At 34.1% G+C, this 16,785-nt stretch overlaps 1 long non-coding RNA gene across 2 annotated transcripts in view; it reads left to right on the top strand.

Annotated features, from left to right (window-relative positions):
• Positions 1-16,229, top strand: part of LOC120304697 — an 87,799-nt gene extending 71,570 nt beyond the window's left edge. For both annotated transcript variants that reach the window (XR_005555800.1, XR_005555798.1), the window contains 2 exons: positions 11,564-11,641; positions 12,511-16,229. This is a non-coding gene — a long non-coding RNA (uncharacterized LOC120304697). The remainder of the gene's footprint in view (positions 1-11,563; positions 11,642-12,510) is intronic.
• Positions 16,230-16,785: the final 556 nt, after the last annotated feature.

Below are 16,785 nucleotides of genomic sequence, written 5' to 3'. Positions count from 1 at the left end.
CAACCAGGGTCAGCAGCTGCAGGATTACTGGAAAAAATATATAAAGACTGGAAGCAAAGAAATAATGATTTGTTATCATTTGCTATATAAATGAAATCCAACAAGAGAATATCTGAAAAGAATGCACCAGCTCTGGAAAGAACAATATCCAAAGTTACAAAATAACAGAATAGAGCAGCGGTTCTCAACCTATGGGTCGCGACCCCATTTGGGGTCGATCGACCTCTTTTCGGGGGTCGCCAAAGGTGGCGATCCGCCATTTTGTCCCCTCCGGGGGCGCGCTGCGCCTCCGGGGGGGTGGTGCCGCGCACGCGCGCTGCACGTGGGGGCGGTGCCACGCCTCCGGGGGCGCTGCCGCACATGCGCGCCGCGCATGGGGGGGTGGCGCGCCTCCGGGGGGCGCCGCCGCGCATGCGTGCCGCAAGTGGGGCCCCGCCCCCATGCGCACCGCCACCGCGCATGCGCATAACCTTTGTGTGACGGGGGTCGCCGTCACACAAAGGTTAAGAACCGCTGGAATAGAGGCTAGTAGATCAATCTCAATTTATAATACCTAATAAAGTATCCACAGAGTTAGAACTGAAGGACTTGCAAAAGTCTACTCAGGGTGAAGAAATTGAAGCTCAAAAAGTAACTCAGACTATAGAGGGAGCTGGCAGTAGATAAAGCCAATGAAACTGCTAAAATGTTTTTCGTTGCCAAACCATCCATTTCCTCTCTGCCTTCTCCATTCTGCTAAGATGAAATACAAGCATGATAAAATAGATGAAAGAAAAAAAAGATGAAGAACAAGAAGACCAAAGAATATCTGATCAAGAAATATCACCAAGAAACAATGAAAATCAAGGAAGCACTGGAAATGTCAAAGCATCAAATAACAGCCATAGCAAAAATCAGCAGATCAATGATCAAATTGGACACTATAGGCAGAATTTCCAATTTCACTTGAATCAGAAGCATTTCTTCCAATCCACTAATGGAGAAACTGCAGTGAACCAGTCAAAACCTGACAAAGAAAAAACCAGTGCAATTCTGGGTGCAGCTATAGAACAATCTAAAGAAAGACAGTGAAAATGTAGCTTGGGAAAAGATAGTGTATAAAAATTAAAAAGCAGCTGAAATGAAAGAACTTGTAATAATAACAGAAATGGTGGAGAAAAGGGCAAGGAATATCAAGAATTGGTTAGCACCAGATAAACATGAACTGCATGTTTTTTGGTTGAATCATATAATGATCTGCACCCGTTCATTTCTAACCAGTTTAACTTTTATTATGAAAGAAGATGAAACTGAAGATTAACATCTAACAAATGCTGCTAATGAAGGATCCAACAAAAGGGGCAGCACCAGGCTACTACAGACCAATGATCTGCTTACCAGCAACTTTCAAATTGCTAATTGGTGTAGTAGCTGATAGTATCTTCTTGAAAATAAGTTCTTTCTATCTGAGCAGAAAGTAAACTGCCCAAACAGCAGAGAACAAAAAATCAGCTTCTAACTGACAAGATGATTTTGGAAAATTGTAAGAGATGGAAGATGAACTTCAATATAGCTTGTATTGATTGCAAAAAGGCATTCAATTCCCTGCAATATGATTATATAAAGCCTAGAAACAGGAGTCAGTAGAAGTATCAGAAGCTTTTGCAAAGATCAAGGTCACAATGCAAGACAATGTTGCTTGTCAATGGCAATAGACTGGAAGAAGTTAATATCAAAAGAGGAATCTTTCAAGGAGACTCATTATCACCACTACTACATTGATTCTTCTGTCAAAAATACTGAACAAGTCAGATCATGTCTGTCAAACATCAAAAACATCTATCAGACTATCCCACCTCATTTACATCAACAATATGAACCCTTACCAAAAACAGCATCTGAAATAGTGTCTTTGCTTATCCCTGGCCTTATGCAAGAAATTACAAGAATATAATTACAAGAAATTGTAATATAGTCTGGACTGGACAAATGTGCCACTCTTACTAGTAAAAAGAAATCAGGATGCCTTATGGAAATAACATCAATAGTCTGGAAGAAGAAGATCACTGGGCATCCTTCAAGCTGACAATTTCAAGCACATAACTGTGGCAGAAGCACACTGAAGTCAAGACAAAGGTTAGTAGTGAATACATAAAAAAATCTTAAAGTCCAAATTTAGTAGAAGAAATATTATCAAGGCAATTAACAGCTGGGCAATTCCAATAATATATCATTGCTATATCATCATCATCCACAAGTGAGGTACTACCTTGATGTGGTTGTAAGGCTTGTGTGCTCTGAGAAAGATGAGAGCTGTGCCAGAGGTTTTATTGTGAGACCATAAAATAGAGATAAACATGAAGAAGCTAAATTGTTCTGGGATTTTAGAATTCAGATGGACAGACACCTATCACATAATACCCTGGACTTAACAATTGTTGATAAGAAAGACAAAAAAGTCTGGATAATGGATGTGGCAGTACCTGGACACAGCAGAATAGAAGCAAAATAACTGAAGAAGATCACAAAATACAAAGACCTGCAAACAGAAATAGAATGCCTGTGGCAGAAACAAACAATGATAGTCCCAAAAGTAATAGACACCTTCCAATCCCAAAACAGCTGGAGCACCACTTGAACACCATCAGCATTCACAAATTCACTATCAGTCAATTATTTGGAGCATTAATACCATCAAACATCCATATCTGTCCCTCCCAGGTCCTTGGAAAGAATCGATTAGACAAAAATGCCAAATCCAGCCTAAACATCCGGCTGATTTTGCTACCACATAATAATATAAAATCCTTTTCTTTGCAAACCTAAAAAGAGGATTGAGCTTTTTCACCAGAAGAACTGATGTTGTTTTTCATCAGACATGCCACCACTTTGAAGCTCTCTGGCTGTTCATACCTTAAAGCGAGAGATGGGAAGAATTCCCTCCAGATATTTTCTTCATGATTGAAGACTTGAGAAGTCAGGGGTGTGCATTGGCCAAAAGTAGGGTGCGTAATGAAACACAGGACATTGGCACACAAAATATATTTTATTTTGAAATCTATTTCAAAAGCAGATTGTATTTCATCAAACTGAATGGGAACTGATAGAAAAAATAAAGAACTCTTTTCTGCAGAGTGTTAAAGAATTAGTACCTCATCTGCTGAAATTAGTTAATATATTTTAAATTGTTCAACAATAATCATAGATGTCATTATTTAGAGAATGTTTTGTCAGAAGACTTAGTGTTGGGTGACCACTATAGTTTTCTTTCAAAAAGAAATGATACTGTAGCAGGGTATAGGTTACTTAGTGGCTTTTAATCATGATGAGTATGTACAATCTCAAGCAAACTACTGAATGCCGTTGAATGAGGAGAAATTATGCCTGCCCCAATGGGCTTTTCAGAAGCATCTTTGTACATTAAGGAAAACAGGATGCTAAGCTGAGCTGACATTTATTCCGTTCCAGTACAACTTTTATATTCTGATATGTGATTCTGAATCTACAGCAAATTCACATGTTTATCTTAACCTTCCTTTTCCAAATTACTTAAAGGACTTTGGATGCTTTCAATGCCATGTTTTAAATAAAATGTAGCAAACAGAACAAGCGTGATCAAGATCCAAGAAAATCATGGGAAAAGCACAATAAATCGACCTGAAATCCATTTCTTGCCTTAATCCAATCCTTCAGGCTCCCATTCTTACAATGAATGAATGTTGTTTTGCATTATTTGAATTCAGCAAGGGCAAATACCATCTAATGAAGCAGCTTTTGACTGATTGTTGCTTTTCCTTGGATGAAATATATGCCATCTGTCCTAAAGCAGATTTTGGGTTAATTAGCTTACTAATGTCAGAATATATGTGTTATCATCAATAACTTTTTTAAAAATAGTTACTGCTAATAATCTATCACAGTCTCTATTTTCTGCATGACCTTATAATCCTTCCCAATGGTCTCTCTTTCGTTCTTTATGACACATTTTGCATTTAATGAACTGGATTATATATTAGTGATTTTAATTGTCTTGTTAATACTGTGCTTTATTTAGTACTGGTGTAGCTTTTTAAAGGTTGCTAACTGCCTTGAGCAGACCCCCAAGAGAAAGGTATAGAATACATAGGATAAATAAAAAAGATAAATAAATCCTAGCCATGATACATGCATTTATTTGTTCATGTATTAATTTGTTTAAACAATTTATATAATTACCCATCTCACAGTAGATGCTGGGGAGCACACACAGAATTAAAATAAAAGAACAGTCTTTAAGATATTATAAGCAATTTGGATAACTGCAGACATTTTGGACTATAAACCCATGTGCCTAATCTTTAGCTACATTGACTGGGGTTGATAGGAACTGAAGTATAACATACACGTGAATAAAACAAAATAATACAGTCAATCTATCATTCAAGGTGGAGTTCATGCAATATATTATTTGAGATATCAATTGTTTTCCATGTGATGGATCTTTTTCTTTTTTATTAGTTTTATTTATTTATAACATAAAATGTGAAAATACAAAGCAAATAGTAGGGGACAACAATAGAAAAAAGGAAAACAAAAAAGGTGTGAAGAAATGGAGAGGAAGAAACAAAAGACATTGACTTCTGACTCTCTCTGTTCCAGTAAAATCAGACATTAAAATCAAATCTCAACTTTTTACATTTCTATAGTAGTATGCACTAGCCATTTCTGTATTGGCAAATTAGTCTAATTGGTAAAATCCAAAATCATAAAATCATTTTTTCCACCTCAAGTTCAGAAGTGGTTTCCAAGTAGAAACAAAAGTACTTATGTTCTTTTTGGTTCTTCATTAATTATATAGAATTTCCTCTTTTTGTTTCTTGGTATTCTAAGCTATAGCACTGTATCTTAGACTCTATTCCTGTAAAGAGCAATTTGGCTGAAGGAAAATATGCTTCCCTTTTCTCAAAATAAATATTTGGTGGAATGTTCCAGGATTTTAAATAATAAAGAGCCAACCAATGGAATAACCTGCCTCCAGAAGCAGTGAATGCTCCAACACTGGAAGTTTTTAAGAAGAGACTGGACAGCCATTTGTCCGAAATGGTGTAGGGTTTCGTGCCTGAGCAGGGGGTTGATGACCTCCAAGGTCCCTTCCAACATCATCATCATCATCATCATCATCATCATCATCATCATTATTATATGCAGCAAAACTGAATTTTTCCACAAGATAGATGAGGGAAAGAGAAAGGGAAAATAAGAAATGAAACTTAGGCAAGAAAAGTACAAAAGGGATGGCTGCCTGAAACACTCATGGGGAGTTGGTGAAGGGTTTGTCGGATGACTACAGCAGTAGGACTGAATGATAATTCTAACAAAATCAGGATAAATAGAATGGAATAGGAATGCAGTACAGGACATAATTCCAGGAAATAAAGGTTTTTGTTGTGAAAAAGGAGATGAAAAGAGACTGGAGCAGGTTTTAGAAAGAGAAGCTGAAAAAGCAAGAGTGGATCTTTAAAAGAAGGAATAAGGACAATTTATTTATTTGTTTGTTTGTTTATTTGTATCCCACCTTTATTATTTTTACAAATAGCTCAAGGTGGTAAACATATCTGGCACACTTTCCTCCTCTTATTTTCCCCACAACAACAACCCTGTGAGTGAGTTGGGCTGAGAGAGAGTGAGTAGCCAAGGTCATCCAGCTAGCTTTCATGGCTATGGCATAACTTATGGTCTCTTATTTTGTAGCTGGGTGCCTTAACCAGTAGATCAAGCTGGCTTGTAACTGACCAACTCATATGCACTCTCATTGTCATAAGACTTACAGTACATCCGTGTGCATCATCCTCATATATCCTGTTCACTTATATTCATATATCTTGAAAAATTCATCTCCATTTAGAATTTCTGTTCAGTCAAGAAACTTAGTCTTCCAACAGAATTTTTAAAAAGATGTATCTGCATTGATAGATAGATTACATAAATATTTGGGCTGCTTCAATGATACGAAAGAGGGATTTGGAATTCTTAGGAGCATGTATAAATCACCTGTTTTTTTTAATTAAAGAAGCCACTATTTATAATAGAGTTCTTCAACTCTGGCAACTTTAAAAGTGTGGATCAACTCACAGAATTCCCCAGCCAGCATGCTTATGTTTCCTATTAGGTTTTTCCCAGGTTACTCTGTGGAGGCAATTAAGAAGTGCCTCCAGCATGCGAAGTGATTTCCGTCAGAGAAGCTGGTTTCCTCTCTGCCTTCCTCTGGTGCAGCTTATCCCTCTATTTCAGTACTGTAGGTTCAGATCTACATCTGATCAGATGAATGAATGGCAATCTGCCATATTAGACTATGCAATCAATATCTGAGCACCTAGTCCTGTTAGCAGAATTGGCTTCTCAAAGCAGTGCAATCTCCAGAACCACCAAGTGTCAAGATGGTTATAGTGTTATCAGTTATATAGTGAGTTGTCCCTATAAGTTGAACTCTATTGTCATTACTACCAAACAGGAAGCCCAAGCTGATTGGAAGAGGAATATTTAAGTCAATCAATGGACAAGATTTGAATGCCATGAACCTGGTGAAAGAGGAATGTTTGTGTTATTCATCAAGAGTATTTCCTTTCCTCTTTCTTTGAGAAGTGTAACTCAGAGATGTTCTTCCCAAGAAGCCCCGGAGTGCATGGAGTTTGAACTGACAAACAGTTGGAGACCAATTGCTTAATGTATAAACAACTGATTGAAAGTAATGCTACTGCAGCTATAGGACTACTCTAGTCAGACGAGACTTCTAGAGCTCCATCTCCACTTACAGCTTGTTGATAATTAGACAATGCATGAATAAATAAGGCTTTCTTGAGAAAAAATATGTGAAGTCATGCAAACATGGGCAGACTTTTTGTTAGGTTGGCTACATTCAGCTTGTAGTTTCAATATTGGAATCATTTGGCTGATAGGTTTTCCAGCAATAGAATATACATACTTCTTGTTATTCATTCTAACCTCTCTCCTTCCACCCAAATGTTGAGGAAGGTTTTGTAAAAAGGCTTCAGATCTATCCATCTATCTAACATCAGGAAAACAGAATGGATAGAGCCAGATCTGGGGAGGAGAAAGAAAGAAGCAAAAGAAGGAACAAGTTCAGCAAGGATCCACGAAGGAGAGAAAAAAAAAATGCCTTTATCCATGGAAAAAAATATCCTCCAATGTATCTATATGGGAGATAGAGTGGAAGCAGTGGCATTGAATGTTCCATTCTTAAGCCCCTTTCCTGCAGAAAAAAAATACAAGGTGTGAATAAAACTCTCTCAATTTCTACTGAGACCATCAGAATTCCCAATCAAAGCTTATCTCTGTCTGTCTGCCTGCCTGCCTGCCCTACCTGCCTCTCTCTCATGCACACTGATTCTTCACCGAAAAGAAACAGACACAGCATATTATTTCTTCACAGAGAAGACACTATGGAGTCCTCTTTTATCAATGTGACTACTGGTCACATTGATAAAACTGAAGAAGCGGTTCCATGTTTACTTAGCCACAAATAAGTGTAGTGAAATGTATTTGTGAATCAGTATGCCTAAAATTGCACCACCAGTCTGCCGTAAGAAACCTAGCAGAAGTCGTAATGGGTGTGGAAACAACAGTCATTTTTTTTTTCAAAATAACCATGGTACTATTAGTAATTATTGTAATTGTTCAAATCATAAACATGAAAAGCCTTCCATCATAGTTAAATCAACTTACAATTAATTCATCTGAACAAAAAATCCATTTCCATAATGCCTTTTTATTTCCCATTAAAAAATAATTGTCAGTATTTTGGGGGAAGGAGTTATATTCTCCCCTAAAATGACAACATCCTTAACTTTTTTTTTTGCATGTTCTTTTTTTGAGATTAGCATCATTATATCCTCTCAAGATATAGAGGCTTATCCCCACAATCTGTAATTACTTTAATTACACGATAATTATATAAATAATGCATTTGAACATAGACTTCACTTTCTTTAGTTTCTAAATATTATTATGTTTTCAGATGTATAAACAAAAAAACATTTAAGTTTATCTGAAGAGCAGGTGAACTGACTGCTACTGAAGAAGGAACAATGAAAACATGATTATTGCAAACTGCCTAACTTGGAGATCATTATGAAACAATTAGATCTGCACATTTTACAGATGTGTAAAACAAACAGAATAACAAGAAGTCCTACTCTTAGGTTTGGAAACAGGTTCTAACATCATTTTTTGAGGCTGGGATAAAATTAACAGAAATAAATTTGTAATAGACAAACTATCCTGCATTTCAGTAGGCAAAAATCAGGTGTGCAATTTCTGTAGAATATGCAGAAATTAAGGAACGTAGAGCAAACTCTAAACTTGGGTCTCTAGATACGAAGTCTAACCAAAACTAAGTTGCATAAATTAATTTAGCACATGCATCATGATAAATAATTGTATAATTTTTGTATTATGGTCAGAAATTATTTAGACTAGTATTTAATTCTGGACAATTCAGTGCTAGAAAAATAAATATTAATCCTGAAAGGCTCCACACCAACCACACCAACCAATCAACCCAATCTAGCAACAACAAAATATCCCATCTTTTTTTTTTAAAATCAACCTGATTTTTCAGGTTTTTACAGTTTTACAGTTTTATCACGAAAGCTGTGCTTTTATAAGAAAATGCAACACACTGTTCCTTTTTATGGCAAACAATGTTATGAAAAGCACATCAAAGAGCATGAAATTATACAAAAAATATTAAGGATATGATATAAAAAAGAAAAGGATAACTAACTACATGTAATTTGTGCTAACATCGATTACATATCACTTTTTATCTTCTTTTCTTTACAAATAACTACATTTATACACTGATTCTACTGTAACTTTAAAAATTATTTTAATTTAATTTAATTAATAATTTAATTTTGAGATTCCATGAGCCTCATCTAACAGCTTTATGAGATTCTCAACAGCACACCAAATACCTGATCATACTGAAGACCTCTCTATGAAAAGTTTGAAGCAGTTTGGTTTTTTTAAAAAAGTGATACAATAGCTTCCTCAGATATTTACAAAGCTGTCAGGAAGCTGATGGAGTAATGGTTTTCTGTTATCTATATTACTAGAATAATAAATTCAAATAAGCGCCAAGTAGGAATTCCAGATATGGAACAGGTTGATTTAGAAGATAGATTCATCTTCATTTTTAAAAACTAATGCTATGTCCATTTACAATGTCAAAAATCACAGTATATTTTTCTAGTACATAAAAGAATCTAAAGAAAATTATCTTTATGACTCTATGATGAAAATTACTGGTATCAAGCTGGATGAAAGATAAAAAGATACGATAATTTACAGACTTTATCCTGCCTTTGTGTTGAAGTGGGTAAACAATTTTTTTAGCTAGGAAGTTTGGGTATAAAATTCTCTTTTACAACACATGGAAGAAAGGAAGGATTGCAGGATTAGGTAGGATCTCTTTGTCCAGTGACTCACTTCCATATGATTGAAGGAAATGTTCTTTAAACAACCACTCCCTTCTGTTCAAATTGTAATTGAGCCAAAATTGTGAATCTTGCTGTTGAATCAGTTGTGGTTTTTGTTTCTGAAAGACAAATCACTGGTGCCACTGGAAAACTCATTGCTTGGGCTTGAAAAAATATGGTGTCCTTTCAATAACAAAACCTCAAAACATTAGTGATACAGAGGCTTTTCATACCCTTTCCACAACAAGACAGCTTTTGTTTTTGATTGCTCAGGAGTCATCTTATTTTTTTGTCAATGTATTTCTGGTTCTATTTTCCAAAATCATGTTAATTTCAGCAACCAAAATGTTCCAAAGTGAAGAGTAGGAGAAATAAATCTAAATATATTCCAAGAGTCCTTCCTTCATTTCAGCCTCTGATCTGAAAAATGGAAAATAAAGTTTCTGTAGGTGGAAATTAAAAACATGTGTTTGTCAAACACACTGCTGATAATTATGAAATTCTGAACAAAAGACCTCTTCATATTTTAAAAATAAACATTACAGTTGTAAAAATTAATTTCACACTTTAAATATTTCCAACTGTATTTGGTTCTAAGATCTTTCTTCTTAATATATAGTTCCAAGTCTTACATACAGTAAAGACAACATCCCAATAATTGTCTACATAACCTTAATACTAAATTTAAATAATATTTTTAAATGGCATAAATGTCATGTTACTGCAATTGTGTAAGGAATAGAGTATAAAAATAACTTCAATAATCAATTTCATTATAACCTCAAACCCTAGGATATTTTCTAGCTTCTGTTTTTTTACAGCAGTTATAAATACTGTACACTAAGTTTGCCTCTTACTCTACATTTACAATAAACTTGTTTTTTTAAAAATCTGTTTTGTTCAATTATAAAAATTATAAATAATATTTTTTTCTGTTTCATGCAAAAGATGTACAACAAATTTCCAGTCAACAATAAACATAGCTATTATCTTTTCTCTAAAAATGAAGTAAATTTAGCAAGTTCCATCATCATCACCAACCATTTCACCAAATCTTTCCATTTCACTACCGCTATCATGTGGGGAAAAAACCAAACACCCAAATTTCCATGCCTTTTTTTGTAGCTGTTTGTCCACCAGTTAAAAACAAGAAAATCCTCTGGTTAAATTGTATGCTTTAACCACTGGAGCACAATGATTAGAATACACTTTTGTAAGCTAACACTGCCCACAGGCTAGATAGAAGAATTCGGTCCTAATGGGCTCAAGGTTGATTCAGCCTTCCATCTTTCCATGGTCGGGAAAATGAGTACCCAGATTGTTGGGGGCAATAGGCTGACTCTGTAAACTGCTTAGACAGTGCTATAAAGCACTATGGAGTGGTATATAAGTCTGATTGCTATTGCTTTTACTAATTTTTTAGATCCTCTCAACCAGTGATGTACTTGAATGCAGAGTTTTCTTTTTACACATTCACCAAATATTTTTTATAATTTTTATTGCTTTTTAACATAATAAAAAAGATACAAATCTCTTTGTCCCTAAATATAACTAAAAGACTGATAGTGCAACATTAAAAAGATAAATATATGACCCCATTTACCCAGTGAATTGAAACTTGATTTCACTTGCTACTTATGAGTAGATTGCCTACAGACGTAGACTTTGTCTGGAGAAATTAATGAAATAATGGACTGATATAAAAATACAATATGCAAAATATAGTAGGTTAAAAAAGCATGATAGCTATGTAAGTGTGTTACAATGAATATATATTTGTGTGTATTTACAAAATGTTTGCATTAGATAATTATATATAGAATTTTAACTGTTTATTCTAATGACATATAATACTTCATATTTTGGTTTTTTTCTATTTATTTTTTCATTTATTTTTAAGCACTTGTTATATATATATATTATTCACATCCCTTAAATATGATAAACTCATTCTTAGAATGTTAAAATCCATAAATACTTTTACTATTTCAAATCACTCTAAGAATTGTAAATATGAGAGCTATTGACAATGATATCCCTCTGATATAAGTTTGTCTCTTGATTTTATTTTACTTTGTCTTGTTTTTCCTGCCATACAAATTTAGATGTATTCTTCTGCCATTGTTTAAATGATACATCAGTTGTCAAAACAAGTATTGCCTCAAACAAAAATATCATTCTAGGTAAGACATTTATTTTTATCACACAAATTTTTCCCCACAATGAAATTCTAATTTTGTCCATCTTAATGTATCTTTTAAAACTTTATTCCATAAACACAATTACTGTAAAATAACAGAGTTTATATTTGTCATAATTATACCCAAGTATTTTACCATCTTCCTCTCATCTCATCTTACATCTCTGTTCAATTCCACCAATGTGTTAGCATCTGGAATTTAATTTGAAATTTTGAAGAAATTTAATTTCCTTAGAGGTGACTTGGGGATCAGCTTCAATATAAAAATGAATAAACATTATTTTGGAGGTGGGGTAATTTGTTCAGAGATTAAATAAAAGCTTTGCTTTGTTGAAAAAACAAATTTCAATGCACACATTTTAAAAAAATCTATAGAAATTTTGCTTTGCTTTACATGATGCAAGCCAAGCTGCCCCCCTACAAAGAGATCTTGTATCTGGAGAATTATTAATATTTCTATGATTGCTGTACAATTTGATACTATTTACACTGATTGTTTTGTAATAAATTTTAAATACGATTAAATGAAAACCAAATCAGCTAAATAAAGGCATTGCTACTTACTCAGTTTTAGAGATAAACTTTCATATTTCATTGAGGAATACTTTCATAAATCTATAGTAAACTTATTTCCAGATATATTCTATGTGAAGCTTCTTTTGAAAAGTTTCCAAAAGCCTTAACTAGTGTAAACTGCCAAAGAAATGCTACAATATCTTTCTTTGGTGTCATTTATTGACCATGGCCTTATTTAAATTGTATTGAATATTGGCTTGTTTACAGATTCAGTTAAATTTACAGGTAGCTATATAAAACTCTGAACATCCTGAAACTTGGATATTTCCATTGCAGGGCTGGACATAATACTGAAGATCACCAGCTGAGAGCTGGATTGTGAAACTGAATGAAAACTTCCCAGGACAAGACAAAACAGTGGCAAACAACTTTCATTGTGTTTTCAGGAAAGCAAAAAGGACATGTCCATTTGATCATTAGATACCTCAGAAGCTGGACTTTGCATTCTGCAGTTAAAAATAGTACAGACCGGGGTACAGGCCATTATCTGTGATATCACAATTGCGGAACTGTCTTCTTCTAAGACATTAATTTGTTCATTTTTTTTCTATGACACAAGATTTTATAGTATTCTGTTTTTTTGTTACATTTTAATTTGTCCTGGTTATTGAATTGATATCTCTCTCTGTTCCCAACTGGTTGTTAAATTATATTTATTTATATTAAAATAGCTTAAATATAAAAACATAAAAAATGTAAATACAGTGTGAATAAAGCAATTAAAGAAGTGAATGATTTCTACTTCTTAAAAACAAGAGTAATAACTAAATTTGTATTTATGATTCCATGTAGTCTTCCTGCTTGATGGAAAAAAGGCATCCATAACTAGTGACATTAAAACATATAAACTGGCATTGGTAGAGAAGGAAAGGTAAGAAAAGATAAACAGTCTTCTAATTGTCTGCTTTTGTTAGTTCCTGCTGGGTTTTTTGTTTTTTTTTTGAGTTGGCAACTTGAGAGCAATTCAGGTACTATTAGTAAATAGGAGTAAATTCTTATGACAGAATTAAAGACAAGGGGAAGTTTTTTAAAATACTTTATAAGATTTAGAACTTGGCTGTAATGTGAATTTCCATTCTCTTGATTAGCTTCAGGGAAAATAGTCTCAATTTTCCAACTGTAACTAATAAAATGGGTCAATTTTTGTTATGATTCTAAAATTGTAATGCCATGTTTAAAATTGGATTTCATTCATATATACTACATATCATTGCAGAATGAATATGGCAATAATTCCAGAAAACTAAAAAAAATGTTTGTTTAAAAAAACCCATAATTTCATTCCTTTTACAATAGTCATTCACTAGCCTAATTGAAGCAATTATAGCCAGTAATGGAAGTTGTGCATTTTATCTTTATCTAGGATTTGATTGAAGCACATTTTTGTATGAATCCAGCAATTCTGCCTAATTGAAAAAGAATAGAATAAAATGCTTTACTTGGCCAGGTATGATCAGACACACAAGGAATTAGTCTCTGGTACAGAAACTCTCAATGTATATGCAAAACAACAGAGTAATAATAACCATAATATGATACCAAATAAAAGAGAGTAGTAGAGAAGATAAGAAGGATAATAATAATACTACAGCTATACTACATGGGTAAATAAACTTAGACATAAAACAATACTGTGGGAATTAGGTGTTCAGCAGAGTGCTGGCACGAGGGGGAAAAAAAAACTGTCCTTGTGTCTAGTTGTTTTGACATGCAGTGCCCTATAGTGGCATTCTGTGGGGAGGAGTTAAAACAGTTGATGTTCAGAATGTGAGGGATCTGTAGATATTTTCTCAGCCCTCTTTCTGACCTATAGTGTACAGGTCCTCCATGGAAGGCAGGCTGGTTGCAACTGCATTTTTTGCTGTTCTAACTAATCTCTCTTAGTCTTAACCATTCTTTCCCACTTTAATTTTATTTTAATCTTTTTGTCTATATATGCTCTATACCAGACATGTCAAACGGGTGACGTCACGAATCAGGATGGTTTTGCCATTGGCGGCAATGGGGTGGGCATGACTTCTGGATGACGCATTCAGTCTGTGGGCCAGCAGTTTGACATCTCTGCTCTATACAGTACAATTTTTGTAGTGTATTTTCTCCATCCTGATTTTTTAAACAATGATTCTGTTATATGCATTTCTTTCATCCACAGCTTGTTTTACTTCTTCATTCCATCACTCCATTAAGCATTCCTTTTGGGTAACACCACATACATTGTCTAGCATAACTCTATTCAATGTGTTCCAAGTAACTTCAATGTGCTGTTTTCATTTGTTTACTACTGATTGGAAAAAAAGGAGTATATCTTTTTATCCCACTTTTAATCATTCAATATTTACATTAGTATTTTTCATTCTTTTCTTTTTATTCCAATTCTATTTTCCCCAAATATCTCTCTTGCCATTATTAAACCATGGTCTATCTTATGTTCAAACCATTCCATCACCCTTGTATCTTTGTTAGTTTTCTCAATATTTCATCATAAACAATAAAATCAATCATGATTTCAGATTTATATTCATGCCTTTGCCATGTGAAGATACAAATAATTGAATAATTTTTCAGGCAAATATCCATCAAGCAGTCACTATTTGTATTTATTTTGGCTCTCCAAATGTTCAAACCACTTTTTCTCCAGACTCTTGTCTTATCTTAATTCTGGTCATTTATTCATGTCACTTATCAGAATACTTTAGTCAGAATGTTGTACAATTTAACGTCAAAGTTTTTCATTAATTATTACCAATTACTGGAGTAGAATTCAAACTTATCATTGCCTACTTTCATATTCACCCACAACAACCTAAATAAGATCAATTTACACTTTTTGATACATATATTAACACTTTTGTTCACAATTACTATACTTTCATTTTCTTGCATATTTTCATCAACCTTATTCCACAACATTGAAACACCTTCATTCATTTATTTCCCTTTTTTCTATAGATGTATATTCTTCACAGATATACATCTATAGCTATTTTCTTTCCTTTATTAATTGATAATCATTATTACTTACTCTCTTTACATTCCATGTCAAAAGTTTCCATATGCCATAATTGTTACCAAATGGCCCATTGTGGTTTTGGTCAATTAAGGTTTTAATATAAGAAATTTTTAATAATATAGGGACTAAGTTATCAATTGTAGTTGTACATATGCCAACTTATTTGAGGAACCATCTCATCCCAATGGGACTGGCCCACCCCACCCATTCCAGAAGAAGAGGCATGCTGTAGGCCTCATCAGTCAAGGAATTCTGACTGGTGGGGTGCAGGAGAAGAGCCCTTTCTGCCATGGCTCCTGCCCCTTGGAACATCTTACCCCTGAGGTGAGATCTGCTCCCACCCTTGTGATCTTTCATAAGGGGCTGAAGATCTGGCTCTGTCACCTGGTTTGGGTGCCCAATGTGGAAGTATCACACTGGAGGAGGTTGATGGTTTAAGAAAAAAAATCCCATCTCTGCATCTATGCTCCCTCCCAATTTTTAATTGTAATTTTACTGTGAATTGTAATTCTATTTTATTGTTTTTAGAAATATTTATGTTTTATAGTTTTATAGCTTTTAATGTTGTAACCTGTCCAGCGTTGCCTCCAGGCAAAATGGGCAGCAAATAAATCTAATAAATAAAATAAAAATAAATAAATAAATAAATACTGCTGTACTAGCCAGTTTTGGCACATTTTGGCTAATGTACCATAAATAAAGCTAAAGCTGAATTTTCTTTGAAGAATGCTCATACTATTCTATCCAGTTTAGAGATTACCTTGAAAGTCAATATACATTGCTTGCATTAACCAACTGACATTTGATTGACATTAAGTGCTGTGAGATAAACAGTTATATAAATTGTTCAAATAAATAAATAGACCATTCTAAACATAAGAGAAGCCAGCTGTAGGAAGTATGCTATATATGGAGGTCTTCTAGTCCAGCCTCTTGCTCAAGCAGGAGATCTTATATTATTTCAGAAAAGTGGCTGTCCACCTCTTCTTAAAAACCTCTAGTGATGAAGCACTCACAATTTTTGATGGCAAGCTGTTCCATTGGTTAATTTTCCTCATGGTTAGCAAGTTTTTCCTTAATTCCAGGTTGCTTCTCTCCTTGAGTAGTTTCCATATATTGTTTCTTGTCCTGCCCTCTGGTGCTTTGAAAAATAAATTGACCCTCTCCTCCTCTTTCTTAATAAACATTGTTGCTCTCTTGTTATATATTGCATCACTAATACTAATCAAGGTCATGATATTTTCTCTCAAACACTAAAATATTGATCCTTGGCTCAATATTTTTTTTCATCTGAACCAGCCCAGAACTCATTAAATATCAATAGAATGAAAAGTACAAAACAGCAAGCAAAAGCTCTTTCGAACTCTCTCATTAGCTTTAAACAGTGAGTACCATTCAAATACTAACCAAGGTGGGCTGCAAATAAATTATTAAGCTTTATTTAAAGGATGATGGAACATTTTTTCACATAGCAGCAACATATGTCAGCTCATACAGCAAAATAGTGAAAAGACTGATGGAGATTATTATTGCCTTCTCCC

This window comes from Crotalus tigris, unplaced genomic scaffold (assembly GCF_016545835.1).
Source record: "Crotalus tigris isolate CLP2741 ecotype Arizona unplaced genomic scaffold, ASM1654583v1 scf7180000017546.9332058, whole genome shotgun sequence".
Taxonomy (NCBI): Eukaryota; Metazoa; Chordata; class Lepidosauria; order Squamata; family Viperidae; genus Crotalus; species Crotalus tigris.
Note: the sequence above shows the minus strand (reverse complement) of the source record. Positions and strands in the feature narration are given on the sequence as shown.